Source organism: Prionailurus viverrinus, chromosome D3 (genome assembly GCF_022837055.1).
Source record: "Prionailurus viverrinus isolate Anna chromosome D3, UM_Priviv_1.0, whole genome shotgun sequence".
NCBI classification, from domain to species: Eukaryota; Metazoa; Chordata; class Mammalia; order Carnivora; family Felidae; genus Prionailurus; species Prionailurus viverrinus.
Genome location: NC_062572.1, coordinates 49,069,848 through 49,088,878, shown reverse-complemented (window position 1 = coordinate 49,088,878; position 19,031 = coordinate 49,069,848). Strand labels below are relative to the sequence as shown.

The following is a 19,031-nucleotide window of genomic DNA, read 5'->3' as shown; positions in this document are numbered from 1 at the left end:
CTCCGCCTCCACCTTCCGAGCCTCCCCCCGGGGAAACCAGGGGCGCGCGGCCGCGGGGAGCCGGGAGCTCCGGCGCTCCGAGGCCGACAGCGGGGAGGGTGAGCGGCGGAGCGCGAGGGCCGGAGGAGGTGCGGGCAGGGCGGGCTTGGAGTCGGGGCGAGGGCGCGGGGCGCGACAGCTGGAGGCGGCGGAGGCCTCTGCGACCCCGGAGGCGGAGGACAAAGGGCGGCTGTGCGCCCGCCCGGGCCCGAAGGGTCCCGCCGAGGTCCGCGCGGCCCGGCCCCGCCCTCTGGTCCTCGGCGGCGCAGCATCCTCTTCCTCTTCGGCGGCCCGGGGCCCTGCGCCCAGTTGCCCCTGGCACTGCCACCCGGTCTCCCGAGGCGGCCGCCGGCCCGGGGGCGGGTGGGGAGAGCCAGGCGCCCCAAGCCTCTCCGGCCCCCGGCCGATGTGTATTTATGAACTCGATTAACGGAGCCCTCACCGCACACACAAAGCCCTTTCTTCTCCTGGGAAGGGACCGGGTGGGGGGAGGGAGGGCCTCGCAGATCGGAACGCTCTCTTTTTTTCCCCGAAGCACAGAAGTTTTGGTTTGAAAACGAGCTGAATCTCTGACATGTGTCTTGACACAATTTTTGTGGGGATTTACATTCACGTGGGCCACACATTTTCTGGGAAAACCTAGACCAACGGCCTGAAAGATTCCGGCGCCGATAGTGAAAAAATAAACGCCACGGGCGTGCGCGGGTGTCAGGGTAACGGTGGACGACGCTCGCGTCCGGGGAACTTGTCGTGACACTCTGCTTCCTTTAAAAGTCACGCTGAGCGAAGTACCGGGACAAACCTCTTCCTAGTCGCTTGGCAAGAAGAACTTTCCGAGTTTGATAGGATAGCGCTTGGTGTCAGCCCGGTTTGAAGGGCTGCAAAAAGGCTTCTGAACCCTCAGTAATTTGGGAAGCTTTTTATTTTTAAAAAGTTTATTGAAGTTTGCACAGTGGGTAATTTTGCTTCTCCGCAGCATCTGAACATGCAGTTCACCTGCCTTTGGAATTAATTCGCACTTGAAGTTCTGTTGATTGTGGGTGCATGCGTTCCCCCGTGTTTCCTAAAGAGAATTCATTCTCATGCACGTAGGATTTTCTGGGCTGTAAGTGAAGCCGTCAGTTGGCGGTATTCGCAGGGCATCTTGGATATGCCGAGTTGCAAAATACCTGGGACCAAGACCTGTGCTGTTCTTAAGTTAGTAAGCAGAAGAAGGCAATTGAAAAGGAATAAAGAGGGCATTTTATTGTTTTGCCATATTGTCATGTTGCAAGAAATATTCAAGTATCTTCTCCATGAAGACACAGCATCTGTTTCAACTGCCAAGCTGTAAATAAACTATTTACATTAAAAACAAAGATTTAGCTTCCATTTTCTGTGTGGGCACGGAACACAGTGGTGTTCTCCTCAATCAGCTGCTTGGATGACTCCCAGAGCAGGGAATGGCCTCAGGTGGGCTGGCTGAGCTTTGGGGGTGGGAAGCTGAAGACAGGAATAAAAATAGTACAGTCCTTACTAAACATCCGACTTGTTTTTCTTCAGGGTGTGCATTTACCTGGGAAAATACATATTTAGATGAGCTATGTCAGATGAGTAATTGTGATACTAGCGGTTTTGGAGAAGTAGAATGGCATTCTAGGTGGCTCTTGTTAAATAATCTAGCCCTTTCTTCACTATTTTCATTTACCCATGTCTTGCTGGAAGGGTCTCCATTTTTTTTAAAATGTGTTTTAGGAGTCATCTGAGTATGTGGATTCTGTACATTATATTGTTTGGAAGGTCACCCTTGGATCATAGAGAAGCCAGGGAGGTGTTATCATGACAAATATTCTGGCATCACCATAATAATAAGCAAGAAGCAACACTTTGCTATCAGCAGGCATAGAAAGGCAGACTTGATTTGAGTTTCTTCTTTTATGAGGCACTGATTAGTAGTGTGGCAACTAAAATAAAAATTTTCATTCTACTAGATGAGTGACAGTGTTTCTAAACCTTGCAGATTACTTTATACCAACTTGAAGGCGGCTTTGGAAACCATGAAAATGCAATGTGCTCTTCTCAATAAAACATGAAGTTGTGCATTCAGTTTCCAACTTGTCTTCTACATCCGTACTATTTCTTTAACAAACAAGGTTTAAAAGATATTTCTGATATGGCTGTCACTTCTGATATCATAATTTGCAACTTCTATCTCAGGGGAGTAGTTTACATAAGGCAGGTAAAAACATTAAAACAATATGACAGTTAAGTTTAGAGTTTTTGTTTTCAACCAAATGCTTTAAAATAAGGTCTGCCAGGAAATTGTATTAGTAATTGAATTTATTTTGTGTATTGTCATAAACTTAGTATTTTGAATGAAGAATTATATTTACTTAAAGATTACATAGGATTTTTTGTTTGTATCAAACTTCATTGTAATTGTCCTAATAACCCACCTCCTGAGAGTGGGTGCCAGGTTCTGGGTGCAGTGGAGCCCTGCTTGGTCTCACGTGCACCGAGACTGTTAAATACCAAAAAAGATTCATTTTTTTCTATTTGAGAAAACTGTGAAACATATTTTGGAACGTGAAACTCTTTTACCCCTCTACCTCTCAATGCCCTGGCATCAAAAGTCTCTCAGCCTATAAAGTCGTGAAACTTATGCTGTCCTTATGCTACGAAATCTGCAGAATAATCCTTTCTGTCTAATGAAACAGAGAGTTGCAGCCAGTAGTTCGAGGCAGGGGTGGTCAGACAATGAAACGAGCCACCCTTTCTATCCCATTTATATTATTTGGGTATTTATCTCAATTCCTAAGAGTAGACCTGGTCTTTGAGTCGATCACCTGACTGGAAGCAGTTCTGCTGCCAGCTTGTTTTTCGAGGCAGCAAATCAGTTGCCTCAAATTGGTCAATTGTGACCTATTTCTATTTTTCTTGCTGGCTCTTTATTCTATTTCTTGTGGTGCTTCTCTAATGGAAGTTTCTCGGCCATTTTACCTGATAAAAACAGAGGGTGTGTGCGTGTGCATGTGTGTGTGTGAGTGAGTGAGAGAGAGAGAGAGAGAGAGAGAGAGAGATTTACTCCAAAAAGCACTGTAAGAAGGAAAAAGTGGTCCACTGCCTGAAGGTGTGATATATTCAGTAAGAGCCAAGTTATAAAGCTGGAAGGAGAGAGGGGAGCACTTAGACATTTAAATGGCCAAGTTAAACACAAGACACAATTAGGATATCTGGACCCTCAGGTGTTCATAAACCCGTACCAGGGGCCTCGAGAGAGACATGGTGGGAACCAGGGAGAAAGAGAGCCCCCAAAGTGCCTTGTTTAACTTGGCCGTCACAGTAGCTAACCCTTTGTTACTTGGCACATTTTGAAGTTATCACACTTAATGATTGACCTTTTTCCTTTTTCCCATTTACCTTCTTTTGTACTTATAACGCTTTTTTTTTAAAGAAGTAATTTATTAGAAATATAATGAAGTGGCAAAAATGTAGCTCTCAATCTAAAGAAGAAATGTAAACTATCGAGTTTGAATGAAAAGTCAATGGATTTTAAGTCCCATAACCTTTTGAAAGTCAGAAAACCTATCTATTAGGCTGTATTCTCTAGTGGAAAGGCTCTCAAAATTGTAGGTGTTAAAACAACCATCTCAGGGAACTTGGACTAGCCCCTAAACTGAATAGAAATGTTCAACTCTCTTATTTAAACACATTTCCCCCCTTTTTTCAAAGACAAAATAGATTTTCTTATTAGGTAGACAGGTAAAATTTATATATATCAAAAAAAGCGTGGTCCTCTTCTACTACATATGTTTCAGTTCTTAAAAAAAATAACCTTACCACTAGAGATTCAGTTTTGGTTTTGGAAATGATGCCATAGTAAGAAAAAAGCCCTGAATTTTATGTGAAAAGACATTTGCATTAAGGCAGTGTAATAGTTTGCTTTTAATTAAAACTTGCGCTATGGCTTTTCCCTCAAAATTATTATTAGATAAGTTAGGCATGCCTTTTTTTAAATAACTAGATGTTAACCTAAGGTGGGTTTTAAAAAATATTAAGAAGGCACCTATATATCTCTATCTGTATATTCTTTCTCGTGACCGTGAGGGCAAAATGCTCTGCTAACCGTGCGACACACAGCCATGTATGCTTTTACTTTTGGATTTGGAGGCTAAAAAGCCTGATTATTGGAAACACTGCAGCTCAGTGTTTGACATCCATACCCCTTCAGACAGTTCACTTGTTCTGTTCATCTATCAAGCAGTGACTGTTTCTTCCCTCCACCACCTCTAAATTATACTGACTAGATGTTGAAGTCATTAAATTGATTACAGTCCAATCAGTAGACAATCCGACATAAACAAAAACAGCAATTACAGTTGGCAAGAATCCCACGAGTGCTAGTCAAAGTTCCAGAACTGACGGTCCAGTGAGTCTTTTCCAAAACGCCGGATTTCACGATTTCAGCAGTTCTGGCAGCATCTTCTTAGAGGGAGGGCACAAAAATTCATAAGATTCCACTTGGCCTTAAAAACAAAAACATCTGTTTGATGCATGAGTGGATTGTTGGCTTTTCTTTAGCCAGCCAAAAAAGGGCAAAAAATAGGATATTGAACATAAAAGCCTACATGTAAAAATGAAATTACAACGGGATTTGAGATTAGCAGCTTTTTCTAAAGCAAGCTGTTAATAATGCTTTCTTTTTTGTTTTGCCAGAGTATTCCCATATCCCTTAAAATTCATTGTAGTTATTGACAGCGGTGACATCTAATAGTGATGACAGAATTTTTCAACTTTTTGCTGCCAGTAATTATACTTCTTTTTACTAGCTTTTTTTGGGTCATCGCAAGTCTGGTAGCATATCTGTAGGAGATTTCTTTTCATCATATAGGAACATTTTCGCTCCCTTCCTTTTCTTTTTAAAGAAGGTCTGTGAGAATTGACTAGTCTGGCGAATTCCAGTGAAATACTTGTTGACATAAGTTGAAATGTAATATTAAGTATACTTGCTTGAGTTTTCATTTTGATGTAAAGCCATGCAATGAGGAGAAAGAGGTTTTGATAGTAGAAAAGAGCAATTCTACCAAGATCAATTAAGAATTTTTATGAAAGGTCTGTTTTTCCTATTACTGTGCTTTATTAATTCGTCTGACAAAATTCACATTGCTGGTTTTAATGTCATTAATTCTGTTGCCATAGAATACATTCTTTATGGCTAGATTTAATAGACACCATGTTGAGTTTTTAGTTATTTTTAAGAGAGAGAATAATTTTAAGGCTTGGAGCTCTTGCATCGTATTGTAACCGCCTTATGGATTGTTAAAAATGTAAATGTTGTCATTAGGTAATACGTTAAAGAATGCTTTTGAATTGAGTGAAGTTTTGATACTAATGTTGGTATTCCAAATCAGACCTCTGGCTAAGTATTTTCCCAGATGTATTTAATTTTATTTTCTCCATTGACCCCTGTCGTGCTGTCAGAGGTTAAAGTTAGTTCTGTGGAGGGGATGTGTGCAACTTTCTAATCCCATTTCAATTAAATCTGAAATATGTTCCTGTTTTTTGCTTGGGGATTACAAGGTACACTATCTGGGACAGCATCCCTTTTTGTTGTTGTTGTTGTTGTTGTTGCAGCGAAAGTGTCCTTGTCTGATTTAAAACACGTTCCGCAACAATGTTATTATACTGCAATTAAAACTTAAACATTAAAGTTAACATTAGTAAATTTAAATAGCTCTGTTATAGTATTAATCAAATAGTGTAAGGAAAGCTTTTAAATGGTTTAAATAATTATGCAACTCTTGGCATAAAAGCCTGACACAAGATAAATCTTTGAAAACTAAGTAGAATCGTGGCCTTTTTTTTTTTTTTTAAACTTTAATTTTAGGCAGCTTGGGCTTTTAGCATGCATCACGTTCCACCTCTAGTAGAAGTAATTATGCCAGTTTAGTAATTATTAGAGATGAAAGAAATTCAGTAAGATACGAATTCTTTTAAAACTTCAGTAGCTTCAGTTTTAGCAGGGATAATGATCAAGCAGCAGTCACCCAGCTGCCTGGGGACCCTCCCACAGCCACAAGCACTGGGCTGATCTTGGGGGTATCACTATTATGGCAACGCACACTACACTTGGCACTTCAACGCTAAATGTCTGATTGTAGAGGTTTACAATTCGCTCGTGAAAAAAGTCCTGATTCAAATATGACTGTCTAGAAACTCCCACTTCTTAGAAGATTAAAACAAAAAGATGAATGCAGAGACACTTAAAAATTATTGTGGCACACCGCATATTTTCATTTTGCAGGATAGTAAGTGATTTTTGAAATCCTGAAAGGAAAACTCTATGTAAGTCTGTCGTTTGCATGAATGTATGTGTTGAGAATGCACTGAGCATTTTAAGTGTGTTGCTTTCAAGGGAAGATGATTTGGCTTGGAAAGCGTACACTATTCGTTTATGAGCATAGTTCTCAAGCTCAATGTGGTCAAGTGATTGACATTGAGAATATTTATTTTCATCATGTTGAAGTTTGTTGAAATCGCATTTTGGTGTTTTGGTTACAAGAAATTTTTTTGTTACATGTGTGAAAACAAAAGGTTTCAGCTCCTCAGGTGACAAGTCAGTATTAAGTGGTATGGACACGTGTACAAATAGACTCTAATGTTCTACTTAATGTACATTTTGCTTAGCAGTCCATATGAGTTGGTCGCTTTTTAAGGGAAAAATTGGATTGAATTGGATTTTGCCTAATAGAAATCGGTACCACTGTAAGGCATATAATTTCCTTTTAGAAATTAAAATCACTTCACCACGAGTGTCATTAGTTCACTTTTTGTATTCCCTTCTTCTCCTTTCTTTCTCATGATTAGCTTTTTCCAAAACTTCTTACCCCACCAGTGTACTGTGAGAGATAAATCCAGATGGAAACTTATTTAGCTGATGGGAACGAAAGAGATATGTGGCTCTCATTCTTGAGTACAGATAGTCCCATATATTCATACAGAATACATTTGTGAAGACAGGTGAAGCAAGGAGTCCATGAGGTGAATGATGAATCACCATGCTATAGGGAGTGCTGTGACCAGGCACCTAACATATATTATGAGGTTTAAAACTGTATATTGACTTCTAGAACAACTTGTAACATTTCATACGTGTTCTTTAATGTTACTGTTTTCCTTCACAGTAAAACCAGGTTAGGTCTAGTAAGTGCGTGAATAAGACTAAATAGTGACTGCCCTTAGCATTCCTAATGATTTGGCTTGCGTCAGTTGTTTTGGGTTTATAAGACATACGCTTTCTCTTACTAGTATCACCCTTTTGTCTTTTCTTATTTTTATCCACTGAAGAAAGGTAATTAGGTATTCACAAACATCACTCCACTAAGTGGCAGTGAAGCCAAAACAGAACTATTGGCTGGGAGGTGGTGCTGTCGTGAGCTCATTGGAATGTTTTGTTCGTGGGCCGATGTATGGAGTCTGAAGTTGCTGTGTGTATGATGTAGGGTGGTTTGGGGCTGTCAGTGTGCAGTATGAAAAGTTAGATGGACTGTTCGCAGAGGCAAGGGGTAAAAAACAAAACTGGGCTCAAGAGGATGCATATTCATTCCTGGAAAGAGTGGAGAATCGAAAGAGAAACAATTAGTTATGGTCCTAAGTATTGTGACTTGATATTTGTGCCAGTGGGGAGACGGTTGCCCAGCAGAAAGGGCAAGGGGGAGAGCTCTGATGTGCCGTCTGCACTTTTTTGGCAAAGCCACTTAACCTCTGTTCTCTAGGATTCGGATTTCCTCTCTGTAAAATGAGGGGGCTCGTTTCATCATTTAACAAGGGTTTTGTTTTGTTTTTTTCCAGTGCTTATTTTGTTGCTGGCCTTGTGCTAAGTTCTGAGAATTAGGTTGTGAACCAAGCAGGCATAAGCCTTGCTCTTATGAAATTTATGGTGTAGAAAACTGGGTGAAAATTTAAATATCTTCCATTGCTTTTTAATTTAGGGAAGGAAGCAAAGCCAAGTGAAGAGAAAGGGGTGCATGTATATGATACACTCTCTTTCTCAGCAAGTTAAGTCAGTTAAAAAAGTTAGATAGAATGGGTTTCAAAAGCATTTTTGGCACCAAAAATTGGTGAGCTGTAACTTTTAAGAATAGTGAGCAGTGTTTCCTCTTATATTTAAAAGGCAAGGATGCCCACTTGAACTGAAACCACTAAACAGAATCCATAGAATATTTCCTGTATTAGGTCATTGACTTAGCAATATCTTTTACTCCTCCTAAAAGATCTAGACAACATTCTTGAAAGTTAATTGTGTGATATTAAAGTTAACTTAAAAAATTGATATATATATATCATCCTTTAAGATAATTGAAGGCTCTTAGATAATCTGTATGATGCTGATATTAAAACAACAGCAACAACAACAACAACAAAAACCCCAAAGCCAACAACACCAAACTTCAGTTAGGAACCCCTGCCATATAAAATTGAGGTGAAACAAGTCACGAGGAACTCATTCCATTAAATATTCAGGAATAGAACACTAAGGAATGAAACAAGTTGGTATTGAAAAGTCCATACTGCAGGTTTGACTATTTGTCCCCTGGGAGACAGGGAAGTGCTTTGAAATAAACTTTTACAGAATCATAGATCTTAAGCATAAGACAATTTAGAGATAATGGTATTGGGTGTCTTGATGGTCCTCATGTTCAAAGATGTGAGTGCCGAATGAATGGTGATGGTGGAGTGTAACTGACCGAAGAAAAAGATGATCAACATGAAATCCCTTTTGCCTTCTCCACAATCATATAGGTCATTTACATAAGTATTGCATCATTATGCCAAATTTTTAATCTTCAAAATAAAACCATTACAAGATAATAACACCGTTTTATAGCTCCTGTTAAACGTAACTGTTTTTTATACTTGCTGATTTGCATATTTAAACCCCAGTCTGAGTGAGCTGGGCCAGTGACTCCCGGGGACCCTCACCATGGCTTCCTACCTCTCTCTTTGCCTCTGTGTCCCTCGGCCAGGAGAGGGACAGCCAGGTGCTCAGCTCGGTGCCTGACTTGTATACTTGGTGTCCAGTACCTTCCGAGGAGCCAAAATCACTCTGTTTCTTGCCAGAGGAAGGTGTTGGCGACGTCTGAGTTCCCTTCTATCTCTAACATCATAGAATTCTCATATTGAGAAATTGTAATTCTTGCAAGTTGATCAATAATTCACATTAATGGGGCAGGCATGCTTTTCAAGTTGTGAACTTGATTGAGTTGTAGCTGATGGAACAAAGCCAAACAGAGGTTAGATGGTCTTGCTTTCCACTATGATTTCTTGTTCAGATCCTCTATTTAGGGAGCTGATAGAGAAGAACACATGTATCACATACTGAACCATCCTCAGGGCTTTTATGAGGATGACTCCATCCAAGTTTTGGTATTTTCATAGAGCAATTTGTCGTTTCTAGATGAGAGCCTGGGGACACTGACCAATTCAACTCGCTAGGGGTTTGTCATGTCTCCCTGGGAGCAACTCTAGCAGCAGCAGCTGCTTTGGACTAGAAATCATGTGTCTGTGTGAGTGTGTGACCAACTGTGCCTGCCTGGATGTTTGCAGTGGGATGGGTATGAACCACAGCAGTGCAAATGTGTGAGCCAAGGTCAAAGTGTGTTGCTTTAAGGACAGCATTTTAATTTAGTTTGACTTGTGTTGGCTAATCATCTTCAATTCGTGTGCATCCATTTGCCCAGATGCTGGTACCATTTTCATAGAGCAGAATGGCCCAATCTTTAATGACTTTCACAGCCTCACATTGAACCTCCCGTAGACTTAGATTGTGAGTTCGCAAGTCAGTTTTGTACAGTAATACAGGCTTGAATATTGTTTTCATTTCTTAAGACTCCTCGGTCATCTTCTGTGAGGCTTTTCCCGACCCACCTGACTTAAAATGACTCTTCTCTTTATTATTCCCCCTCTGCGTTGCATTCCATAGAAACTATAGCACTAAGTTGGTTTTCTGGTTTGTTGATGAGCCCTTTGAGAGCAGGGCTCTGTTTCTTTTCTTTGAATCCCCATAGCCTAAAACTAGATGGTAAACAAACAAATCCACAAGTACACAAACAAATATTCAGTCATTTGTTTAATCAACAAACATTTACTTCACATTCATCTTTTACCAGTCTAGGAGTGCTAGGAGCTGGGGATGCTATGAAAGAGTTATAGGCAAACAGTGGAAACACATTAGATGGACAATTAAATAGATACTAATCATTTACAGTCATGTGAAAGGAAAGTACTAGGTGTTATGAGACCATATCACAGATATCCGTGAGGTCAGGAAAGGACCATAGGAGAAGCCCTTTCCAATCAAGTCTGAAGTTTAGTATGTTTTTGCATGAAAACTATTGAACATGGTCATGCATTCTACCGGAATTTCTAGTTGAACATTAGTTATGCATCAGGTGCTAAGGATACAGTAAGGAGCAAGTCAGATACAGTTGCTTATGAGTTTCATGAAGCTAACAGTCTATGAAGACTTACTGAGATGATTCTTTGTTTCCTTATTGTTGTTTAACTCCAACCTGTACTTAGTTTTGCAGCAGTAATATACTTCCAGTTCATACAGGTGGGATCTCTTGTATATTATTTGCACTTGGCTTACTTGTGTATAAGTTCAGCCCATCCTTTATACACGGGCCTGGTTTTTCCACTCTTAAGTAAACTACCCTAACAACATCCATTGAGGTATTCATCATTAGATCTAGTTATTCTTGCAAACCGCTGGATTTCCTTTCATTCTTACAACATTATCTAAATACTGGATAAAATCACTCATTTTGGTATCATAAGACAATTTAATAACTCTCCTCCATTTTGCCTCATAGATCTTTAGGAAAGTATATTCAAACTGTGTAATATGTTTCTGCTTATGATTTTTGCAAATTCTTAGCAGTTTCCACATCGAGGAGATCAGTAAATACTAGAATATGACAATACATCAACAGTCTGATTCTGTATTTGTCTATTCTGTATGATATATTATAATTGAAAATGTACATAGAGAAGCTAGACGATTATAAAAAAGTTATCTACCTATTAAAACTTTTCTTCACTTTTTAAATTTTTTATTTAAAAAAGTTTTTAATGTTTATTTATATGAGAGAGAGAGAGAGAGAGAGAGAGAGAGAGACAGACAGACAGTGGATGCCAGCAGGGGAGGGGCAGAGAGAGAGGGAGACACAGAATCTGAAGCTGGCTCCAGGCTCTGAGCTGTCAGCACAGAGCCCGATGAGGGGCTCGAACTCAGGAACCCTGAGATCATGACCCGAATCAAAATCAAGAGTCAGACGCTCAACCGACTGAGCCATCCAGATGCAACCTCTTCACTTTTCAACTCAGATTTTTAAGGCATTTTCCGTTGTTTCTGTTCATAATAGTATTATTCACAAAGTCCCCCCAAAAGAGTCTGTGGGAGAATGTTTGCAGCCTTTGCCACCGTCCACATAATTCTCCAGGCCAAGTCTGAGTGACTGCATCGATACCCTGGGCAGGCTGATAATGTGTTCCCTCCTCCAACTGTAGTTTAAATATCTGTCCCATGGTTATTTAGAGAGGATAAAAATTCTGGTGGTAATGACCTCAGGCAGCAAACTGGACCATTCTTAGGTGGCAACATTTACATGTGAGTATCTTGGCTGTTTTCTTTTCCCCCCAACAAAAGTGAGAGCTCTCTCTGCTGCCCTCCCTAAGTATATTTCCAAGAAGCCCCTCCATACCAACACTCAGCGTCTGTCTTTTTTTTGTTTTTCTAGCAACTCTGTACTGTCCACTGCATGGTGTTCTGTCATTTCACCCTTCCCTTACTGCTGTCATTAAGTTGTTTCTATTCATTTACTTACTTGTTTGTTCGATTTACTATTTACAAATGTTGCTTCAGTGAGTATATACACATTCTTGCTGACATGTGTGATTGTTTATGTGGGATAAATTCCTAAAAATGGGATTGTGGGATAAAGGGAACATGCATTTAATGTCTCGATAGATATTGCCAGTGTGCCCTCCACAGAGTTAATACCAATTCACACTGCTTTTAGCAGCAGGGTTAGAGAGTATCTGTGTTTGAGTACTTTATCTTTACTAATGTGACTTGTGAAACAAGCAAACTGGTATGTCATTGACATTTTAATTAGCATTTCTATAATTATGAGCATCTTTCCCTATGTTTATACATCATTTGTATTTATTTTTCTGCGAATTGCCTTTTTATTTCTTTGGCTCTTTTATCTTTTGATTTGAAAGAGCAGCTCATATTAATAAGAAGATTAGTCCTTTGTCTGACTTACGTGTTGCAAATATTTTCCCATTAGTCTTTTGACTTTGTGGGTGGTAATTTTTTCTTTTGTCATACAGAAGTTTAAAATTGTTTATTTTCAGTTTTGTCAGTGCCTTCCCTTGTAACTAATAGACCTTGTGTCTGACATAGAAAGTTTATTTTCCTTTTTTCTTTTCTGATCATTTTTGAGTTTTGTCTTTCCCAGTACATGGGCTTCAGGCCTTGTCTGTCCCCTTCCACCCCTGTGTCTCCAGGACCTAACCATATTTCTAGAAATACAGTAGTGCTTAGCAAACATTTAGTAAGTGAGTCAGTATAGTAGGGTGGTTAAGAGCATGGCTGTTAAGCCAGACGCCCTGGGTTGAAATTCTCATCTGGTTGACCTTGGGCGAGTGATTGTATCACTTTTTTAAAAATGTTCATTTATTAATTTTGAGAGAGAGAGAGAGAGAGAGAGAGAGAGAGAGAGAGAGAGGAGGCATGCATGCTTGAGAGTGGGGGGAAAAGGCAGACAGAGAGGAAGACAAAATCCCAAGCAGAGCCAATCTGTCAGTGCAGAGCCCTGATGTTACAAACCGTGAGATCATGACCTGAGCTGAAATCAAGAGTTGGTCGACCTGGTGGCCGACTGAGCCACCCAGGCGCCCTGATTATATCACTTTGAACTACAGTTTCTGTATCTCTAAGGGTAATAATGGTACCTAATTCAACGAGTTTTTGTGAGAATTAAGAGTTAATTCGTGTAAGCGCTTAGAACAGTATCTGGCAGATGACAAGTACCTAGTCAATGGTTTTTACTCCTACCCTCAAAGGTTTTCTGTCTTACGAGGAAATGCATCCCATGGTATACAGCTCTTCTCCATTCTAGAAATTTCTTCTTTGCTGTGGTTCAGGAATAGCGATTTCTAGGTATCTGTGTGGCTGCACACAGGCTTTTCAGAGGCCTGTCTTGGGTAGGTTCCTTGCAGACATCTTCGTGAGGTTTAGTGGGTCATGGCTAAGCCCTTTCACACTGGCCAAATTAGTGCCTGGTTCCAACCTCCGTTATGCTTTTCCAACGTAGACAGAGTTCTGCAAGAAAAATTCTTGTAGAAATTCCAATTAAAAGATAACGGAAACATAAAGTGGAGCTAATTAATTTTAGAGCCTCTGCCATCTTTTTGGTAAGTCAGGTCTGTGTCTTTGAGGTTCTTTGCAAGAGGGCCAATGCTAATTTGCAAAGGTAGGCTAATTGTTCTTGGGAGAGGAACTAGAGACAAATAATTCACATATCATTATGAAGGTTTAATCATAGTAGATTTATTAATAATCCTTAAATTAAAAAGGTAAATCTGGGCTTGGGTTTACAAAGGAATTAGCTGAACAAGGGGATGATTTTCTACATCACCATACTCATCAGTAAATTTACGTAGACGCATTTTCTTCGAGGCCTCAGAGTGGAATTCTGTGTTGTCTAGAAGCATTTGTGAGTACAGCGTGTGAAGATGGAAGGAGAATACAGGAATACAGCTGCTGCTTGGGTGTTCGGTACCAGGCAGTGTCTGGCTGTGTCTAGCCACTGCTTTCATCTTCTATGAAACCTCATTTGGGGGCAGATTGTCTGGAATTTCTTTCCTCTTTACGTCTTCTCCGTTCTGTCCTGCAGTAAATCCTAATGGTTCATTTTGCTTTATTTCCATTTCCCTCGCCTCCCCTTGCTCCTTCGGCCACAAGTTCTACTTTGTTTAGTCCACGAAGTCATCCGGTCCCTGCTCCTGGATTGCTGGGCTCTGGGGGTCCCTTCAGGCTCGAGAAGCCCAGCCATCGGCCGCTGGTTGACCTGCACACTCACCTGTCTGCCGATCCTCCGTATAGACCCTTCCGTCTCTTTTTATTGTAACTAAATTATAACTGTCATAAAGTTGTCTTTGTTCGGACAAAGTCTAAAACCTTAATATATCCAATCAGATGACTTTCAAATAGCCATTTATACTTTTTCCCTTCAATCTTAATGCTAAATGAAGTGAAAGAAATAGTAATGAAAATCGGAGTGGAGAGAGCCAAGAGGATTGTCCGAGGCAGCTTTTAATGAGTGGAATATCCTTAAATGACAGTGAGTGACAAAAGAAATTCCACTTCAAGATCATTTAAAATAGATATTCTAGAAGACACTTCAGGAAGGGTGTTTTGGGGTAGAGTGATAGTTTGAGCCGAGAGACTCAGGGAAGAGGTCAGAAGCCAGGCAAGGTGCAGAGTGTTCCGAGGGGTCAAGGGCATAGAGCATCCGTCTACCAGTTGCCCCGAGACCTGAGAACTTCAGTGCCCCATCGCAGGTCACGCCAGGACGTCGTGATGGAATAGGGAGGAGAGTCTCTCAGGCCCTTGATTTCTAGTTCTAGGAACTACCTTTCACGGCTGAATACATTCTAGACTTTGGAAGGAAAAGTGGCTGTCCCTGCCCCGTTCAGATTCTTTACAAACACCCAAACCTGGGGCTCATTGCTTTCAGAGAGACACCTTCCTTATTGTAGTTTTAGCTTTCAAGGTCCTGGATGTACAACCGACGTATCCCAGTGAGTTGACCTGGGGGACCCAGTGCCCGATGGGACCTGTGTTTAATCCTGCATGCTGTTGAACCTCTCTGTAAGCCTCCTTTTTCTTATCAATGACATGGCAAGAATCTACTTTACATGATTATTGTATTAGATAACGAAAGTAAGATGCCTAACATGTATCTCTGGCTGTTAGCAAGTTCCTACTTCAGGAAGGGTAGTTCCTACTTCAGGAAGCAGGTAGCAGCTTTTTATTATGGAGGAGGCTCAGGCCACTGAGGAAGCATGCACATTTTATCCTCTCTGTGTTTCCCTCTCCTGCAGAGTCCTGAGGTGAGACACAGTTCTGTGGCCATCTTGCCTCTTTGTGTAAAGCAGAAAATATTTCCCCTTTGGAGACAGCCTGAGAGAAATTGTGTGAATATTTATATTAAACGTTCAGTAACCACTCTCTACAATAAAAGAGGGCAGGTAATGGATGTGAGTTCACTATTTATGGCAAATACTTTGCCTTTGGGAACATATTTAATGTTTCAGAAGATGCCGTGTATCTATTTCATTTGATATGAAGTAAATCTTATGTCAGTCATTATTATTCCCATTTTATAGGTGAGGAAACTGTGGCTTATCAAGCTGGCATGGCTGAAGTAGAAAAAGAATGTAGACTTCTGGACTTGAAATGGACAGTCTTTTTAAGCTCATAGTTTTCAAACGGAAGAAGCCGAGACCAATCTTAAACCAGATCAAGACGTGGAAATAATCCTCTGGCCACCATATTTCTCCTCTGCTGTTCCCTCTTCCTTTAAGCATTTAGATCTCAGCTCCCTCTCCTATTACACCTCCCCAGAGAAAGTTACTTGTACAAGAAAAAAAATGTATTAGCCAGTTATACCTGAAAGAGAATTAAAAGCAGTGGAAACCTGACAAATCCCTAATTGTGTGATTAAAGGCTTTGGCTTCTGATAAAAGCATCGCATGCCTCAGAAAGCTGATCTGGGAGGTATTTGGGGGGAGGTGGTGCTGGGGTGCTGGAGGGAGGGATCCTGGAGTGTTTTTGCATTGCTGGTGACATCTCAGCAGAAATATCTCCTTAGAGAAACCGAGTAGGCTTTCAAAGGTCTTCCAGTGGATACTCTCGCTCAAAGGTCAGGAGATTTTGTAGGGTGGGGCCCACCGGTCTGAGTTATAGGAAAAACGTGAGTGATGGTTGGACCTGCAAAATTATAGCAGTGGATCTGACTTAGGGTTGAATAACCTCCTGGTAATGTCCCTTAGCTGTTTTAAATACACCGTGTGGAGAAGCAAATTCCTATTTCCAACTGGCAGGTTACCATCCTGAAGCAATGTCTATTTTTTCGGAAATGTGCTACTTTTTCATACAAATCTTCTTTGTTGTTGTGAAGGGATGGACACACCTTTGGGGATGGGTTGCCCCAAGGACTGGTGGGACATCGATGCGTTGATGTCATCTGTGGAAGGAGTTGGGCATGACACATCACCATTCCTGAGATGGCACGTGGTGGTTTTTTGTTTTTTTGTTTTTTGTTTTTTTGTAGTGTTGTCTAAATATGAAGTTTCAAAAGGATTGGCTTTTAAAAAAATAATAAAAGAGGCAGCCATAGGATTGATTAGATTAGATTCCTTATTCTTTTAAGAAAATAGGATGAGGGACACCTGGGTGGCTCAGTCCGTTAAGCGTCCAACTCTTAATTTTGGTCCAGGTCATGATCTCACGGTTCATGAGTTCAAAGCCCCACTTCGGGCTCAGGGCTGACAGTGCAGAGCCTGCTTGGGACTCTCTTTCTCCCTGTCTCTCTCTGCCCCTCCCTTACTCACACCATCTCTGTCTCTCTGAAAATAAACTTAAAAAAAAAAAAAAAAAAGGATGAGATCTGACCCTTCTAGCTCACCATCTGAGAACAGGCATGCTCCTTCGCCACATGTATTTACTGAAAGTTACGTTTCTGAATTTTATAGGTATACACATGTATATGTATATCTGTGTATTAAATCACATGGTGAAAAAGCAAAATGATTAAATACGGGTTTTGTTTATCAGCCATTCTCTCTGATGTGTGATTGATTTTGTTGATTTTACTTTATGCATATTTGGAGATTATCTGATAATATATCATCACTTAAAATATATTTATATATAACATAAATACTATAAAAATATTTACTATATGCTCACATTATCTTGACAGGCCAGGATTGAAACAATATGAGTGAGAACATATTTCCAGAAACGACTATTAATTTATAGTTACTAAGATAATGGCATACACGTTCACTTTCTGTTCTATCTGGGTAGCTCTGTAAATTGTGTATTGATTATGCTAATGGCACTGGTGTCTTTATTAGTTGTCTGCAGATACATGCAGATTGAATGCACATTTGGTAAGGTTGTCATCCTGTGGGGAAAAAAAGTACATTTTTAAAATCTGGTTTTTGGAGAGATTGAGTTAAAACTAAAGAAAAACATTAAATGAACTCATGGAGACTTAAGGAATTGTGTTCTAGGAAGTGAAAAGTGCAGTTAAAAAGTTAAAAATGATGCTGTTATATTTCCTTTGTTTCAAACTCATTAAGGCAAGGGTTGCAGAAATGGTACTAACTCAATAATGATCTATCTATTTTTATAGTTTATTTTGGGTTGTGTGGCTTGTCTTGTTTTGTTTATCAAGCTGAAGGAACCTTAGACATTTAGGGTTGCATGTATTTTGAAATTTATTAGCCCAACTAGAGGAGAACAGAATGATTTTCTTTTTTTCCAATTATACATAAATTTTCTTGTATTTTGTAATAGCTCATAAGTCATAAATCACAGCTCCACTTTGTGCTCTGATCTTTCATTATACAAACATGTACCTATTTGGTAAGATTTTTCTCTCTCCTTTTTCCTCTTGCTGAACCATCATGGTACCAAAGCAGTTATTTAGAAAACACTTTCTTATCTTCCTGAATGGGATCACTTCTTAGAAATGTGGGCCTTCCTCTGTGTGCCAGCTAAGAAAGAAAATTAAAAAAAAAACCTTTTAAAACTTTGGTTTCAAATCATTTTCCGCTTTATTGTAGTTACAGTTGGATCCCTGTTTGTTTGATAACCAGTAGGAACTGCTAAAGGGGAAAAAACACAACAACAAACTTTTCGTGTTCCTGGGTGATATGAGTCCATTTAACAGGTTATTAAAGCCCCCAAATTTTGTGTTTAATTTACAACCTTGAGAGAAATCCAGGTGTCCGAGTTTCAAATACATTGTTTAAAATTTAGAAGAGGAATTTCCCAAATTAGAAAAAAAAAAAAAAAAGGGAAAGTCATTAATCAAGAGAATTGAGTGGTAATTTGGATTGATTTTTGTGAATGACATTGGACTTTGTCTTCTCAACGTGTGAAGATGAAAACTTCTATATTACAGCAGGATAAGGTTTCTTATTCAAAACCAAAGACTTTCTCCCTAAGCTGTTTCAGTAATTGTTGAGATAGTTAACTTTAAGTGTCGAATTCAGAAGTACTGTTAGAATTGGCTGGGTGTCATCTAAAATAGCTGAAGTAGTAAGAACAGTTAGTAGAAGTATCAGAAGGTATGATGTCTGGAATACAAAGGTTTTTTGCCCCAGATTTTCTTTTGCTGCGGGGGTGGAGGGGGGTGGGGGTGGAGCACGTCTTCCTGGCCGGGCTGCTATAGCTGCAGTTTATTTGTTACGTTTAAAGAGGAAATAACTAGACCCTCTCCCAAACATCCAAACGTCTTAACTCCTAGGTTCACGTGTGTTTCATTTATTATCGTAGTTGTCCAAAGAAACATTTTGCAATATTTTCTGAAGGAAGAGATGTGAGACGCAATAGCTGTTTTCGTTTTTAGTCAGATTTTGGATTTATTTTCCCTTGGCTTTGTGTATGTTTGAGATAGGACTAAATAAAAAGAATCTCACCCAAGACCTAAGTCCCCAGAAGAGTCATGGGGGCCCTTGCAAATGTCTTGCACTGGATTAAAGAGTGTGATTGTGGTATTTCTGGCCGATCTGTCTCCAGTTTTGGCTTCGGTGGGATTATGGATAAAAGGCAAACTCTGGGTGTGAACATAGTGAGAAAAGTAAGTCATTAACCTTGATTAATACACCCGTTTTAAAACCAAGGCAGCAAGTTCGTCTCTAGG

At 40.0% G+C, this 19,031-nt stretch overlaps 1 protein-coding gene across 3 annotated transcripts in view; it reads left to right on the top strand.

The window, feature by feature from the left end:
- ZNF521 (zinc finger protein 521) overlaps positions 1-19,031 on the top strand; it is a 280,213-nt gene that overhangs the window by 2,197 nt on the left and 258,985 nt on the right. The window contains exon 1 of one of the 3 annotated variants that reach the window (XM_047828571.1): positions 43-98. The exons of the other annotated variants lie outside the window; for them this stretch is intronic. The gene's annotated coding sequence lies outside the window, so the exon portion shown is untranslated. Of the gene's footprint in view, positions 1-42; positions 99-19,031 lie in introns of those variants that run through there. 3 annotated transcript variants of the gene reach the window in all.